Here is a 3,635-nt window from a genome sequence, read left to right as displayed (position 1 = left end):
ACTGGGCAAACATGACCTCTATTTTCAGACATTTTTCATGATTCTCAACAGAAACGCTAACCCATGAAGCAACGACTCTCAGCTCGTCTTCCCTCAGCCACTGGCAGTCTCTAATCTACCCTCTTTCTCTGGGAAGTGGCCTATTTGAGGTACTTATGTCAGCGGAGGAATAAGATGTTTGTCTTTCTGCATCTGGCATATTTCACTTCACGTAACATCCTCAAGATTCATCCATGTTGTAACACGTGTCAGCCTGTCTTTTCTTTTTACATTGAATAATACTCCATTGCTGTGTCTACCACATTTTGATTATCCCTTCCTATCAATGGATATTTGGGGGGTCTCCACTTTTTGGCTAATGTGAATAATGCTGCTACAAACATCAGAGTACGAATGTGGGTTCAAGTCCCTGCTTTCCATTCCTTTGCTTTTTCACATGTTGGATTGTATAATGATTCCCTGTTTAGATTTTTGAGAAACTGAGTTCCTTCCTTTGCATTCATTTGGTTTTTGTGGTACAGTTCACATAGCATAAAATTTTAAAGTGTCCAATTCAGTGGCATGTAGTACATTCACAATGTTGTGCGACCGTCACCTCTCTGTAGTTCCATCTCATCACCCCTAAAGGAGACTGCATGCCCGTGAAAGGGTCACCCCCCATTCTGCTCTCCCCACAGCCCCCAGCAACCACCAGTCCGCCATGTTTGGCACCAAGTTTGTTTGGTGTCTGGTCGCCATGGCAATCTTCACCAGCATGGAGTTCTGCTCTTCCCTCTAAAGGGAGGGGCTGAGACTCGGAGAAACCATGCCAGTGGTCCCAGAGCACAGACGGAAGGGTTGTCAGATCTGGTTTGGCGACTAGGAAACTCACTCCAGACTCTGTGCTATGCCCCCTGCCAGGTGGGCAGAGCATGCCGTCCTGAAGCAGGTGGAGGAGGCAGTGGACAGGGGTCTGCTGCATAGGGTGACCTGCTCTGTGAGACGGGGCCAGCAGGCTGGTGCCTGCAACCTGACCACTCCAGGGGCAGGACTGAGGACAGACAGGAGTCTGGAAAGGTTTGGGTGTAGAAGGGGCTGCCGTTCAGCTTTTGGCCCCAGTCCATTTGTGCTGACTGGCTTTGAGCAAGTGATTGTGCATCTGGGAAATTTCTGCTCTCAGCGTCAATCCCCAAGCAGAAACTAGCAAATGGGGGTGGGGGCGGAGAGGGGCTCTCAAAGCCGGTTCCCTGTATCGAGGCGTGTCATCTATTCTAGACCTGATGGCGGGGCGCTCGAATGCGGCTCTGGGAAGGAGGAGGAGGGGAGCTATCCGTCCCCGAGAATGTTGTCATCAAGCAAGACACACCTGCCCTGGCAGTTGCGGAAGCTGCGGACCAGATTCCCCACAGCTTGCAGGACGGCCTTACAGTCAGTACCATTACCCACCAGTACGTCCGTGCATTTGTGGCTCCAAAGTGCATGGAGGGATGCCTCCACTAACCCAGGCATACTGTTTGTTTACTATCGTGACCTAGACCTTCGGTTCTCAACATGGGGCAATTTTACCTCCGAGGGGGCAGTTTGGCAATGTCTGGATACATCTTTGGTTGTTACAACTGGGGTGGGAGATAACATGGGCGTCTACTGGGTAAGGACCAGGGGCCCTACAGTGCACAGAACTGCCCCCAAAACAAAGGATTATCTGGTCCCAAATGTCGGTAGTGCTGAGATTGAGAAACTCTGACCTAAACAGAACTGGTGAATATCTTTAATGAGACGATGATGTGGGGAATGTCAGATAATAATTTAAAAATGCACAAGTATATCGCTGTAGATCATGATGTGTGGTCTGCGGTATAAAGACGTGGAATTTGGAGGCCTGGTAACAGACGTGAGGGTCCTGAGACACGTGAGGATGAGGCCTGACTGCCCAGGCAAAGTGGGCAGCAGGTTTGGGGGACCACGGATGATAACAGAAGGACCTGAGTTAGTAAAACGGAGCAAGTGAGGGAGAAACTAAATCAAGGTCAGCGTGGATGAAGAGCAAAGACGTGGAGGGACAGTGTAAAGTGTGCCAGAGGAGACACAAGGCCAGGCGATGAGGGCTGGGGGAGCCTGGGGAAGTCAGCAGGCTTATCTGAGGATAGATGACTGAGGAGTTTTAAGGGGAGATAAACATATTTATATTTCAAAGGCTACAGTCTTTAGAGGGAGCTGGTAGAGAGGAGATGTGGAGGCACAGGGGGTCACATCCATTAGGAGGCCAAGCCAGTAGCTCGGTGGCACACCTGGTCCTGGTACCACCTGGTGCTCAGCGCTGGGGTGGTGCACAGGAAAACACCAGCTGCACAGTCGGGCTGCCCCAAGGCGACATCCCTTTAAATGAAGTCAAGTGGATAGTCCGGAGAGAACTGGGCTGTGGAAACACGTAGACTCAAAACAGGAAAGGGTCTTTGGCAATGGCAGCGAGCCCCTGACGTCCTTATCCTTCCCCTTGCGAACACTCAGTGAGACACATGGCTTGAGGGGCAGAGACTGACAGGGGCAGAGATCCGCCTGGTTCTGAGCACGCTGTCTGAGGGGTCGGCAGAGGCAGGCCAGGGGGCGCAGCTCGGCCAACTGGAAGGCGCTCCAACGGGGACTTGTCTGTCCCCTCGGTGGACGGTCCCTCCAACCTTCCCGCCCCAGCACACAGGCAGCTGGGGAGACCAAAGGCCGTCTCTCCACTTAGGAGGCCAGAATGTCCTTGGCAGTCCCCAAAAGCACGGAGTCCTCAAGCTAAGAGGGACACCGACTGTGTGGGGGTCCCCCTTCTTCCTGTCTAGCCCGCCCGCGTGTCGGACTCACCAGGACAGAGGACGGTGACAGCTCTGGAGGCCATGGCCCGACACGGCCTTGGCCCAGCCCGCCTCCCGCTGTTGCATGTCCGCAGGGTGACAGACGTGGCAGTGAGACCCACGGGAAGTATGAGATCAGGGAATTTCCTCATCTACTGGCGCCTGAGAAACGGTTCCTTCCAGAGAGGCTAGTTGTGGAGAGCTCCCTGGTGGGGCTGAGGGGAGCCCAGCCTCCCTGCTCAGGTTTCACAGGACAAGTGGGTGTTTCCCCAACCAGCGTCTAACGGGGCTCCAATCCTTCTTGGGACCAGATCCCACATTCAAATGGGAGGGCCTCAAGGAGAAGTCGTCAAAATTATTAAGGTATCTCTGACGTCCTGGTGTAAGTTTCATATTTCAGCCCATGAGAGCAGGTGGTTGTTTAGCCCATCTGATGAACACAATTATTTACCAGAGTGTTAGTCCGGATGCCCGTTACTTCATGCCGCTTATCCTGTCTTAACCCAGCAGGTGAGATCACTGGTCCTGGCCCGGGCAAGGGGACACTCGCCTTGTCCTCCCACTTACCTGCACTGTAGCATCAGCTTCCCCAAATTTGTCTTGTCTGCCACCTGCCGTAGGCGGAAGAGACGCCTCCACCGCCAGATGCGCCCCATAATCTGTGATCAGGTCATACTGCACGTCAGGGAGGAACGAGGCTGCCCAACGGCTGGCTTTAAAATGGGGAGGTTATTGTACGTGATCTGGGCGGCCCCAGTGGCGATCCCCGGAGAAGGAGGCAGGCAGGGGAGAGGATCCGGCGGGAGGTGTGGGGAGGGG

General features: G+C 53.5%; 1 long non-coding RNA gene across 1 annotated transcript; it reads right to left on the bottom strand.

The window, feature by feature from the left end:
• Positions 1-1,744: 1,744 nt before the first annotated feature.
• Positions 1,745-3,635, bottom strand: LOC130680921 (uncharacterized). The gene is made up of 3 exons (XR_008993955.1): positions 3,384-3,635; positions 2,827-3,246; positions 1,745-2,395 (listed from the first exon to the last, which is right to left on the bottom strand). It is a non-coding gene; the product is annotated as an uncharacterized LOC130680921 (long non-coding RNA).

Source organism: Manis pentadactyla, chromosome 15 (genome assembly GCF_030020395.1).
Source record: "Manis pentadactyla isolate mManPen7 chromosome 15, mManPen7.hap1, whole genome shotgun sequence".
Classification (NCBI taxonomy): domain Eukaryota; kingdom Metazoa; phylum Chordata; class Mammalia; order Pholidota; family Manidae; genus Manis; species Manis pentadactyla.
Note: the sequence above shows the minus strand (reverse complement) of the source record. Positions and strands in the feature narration are given on the sequence as shown.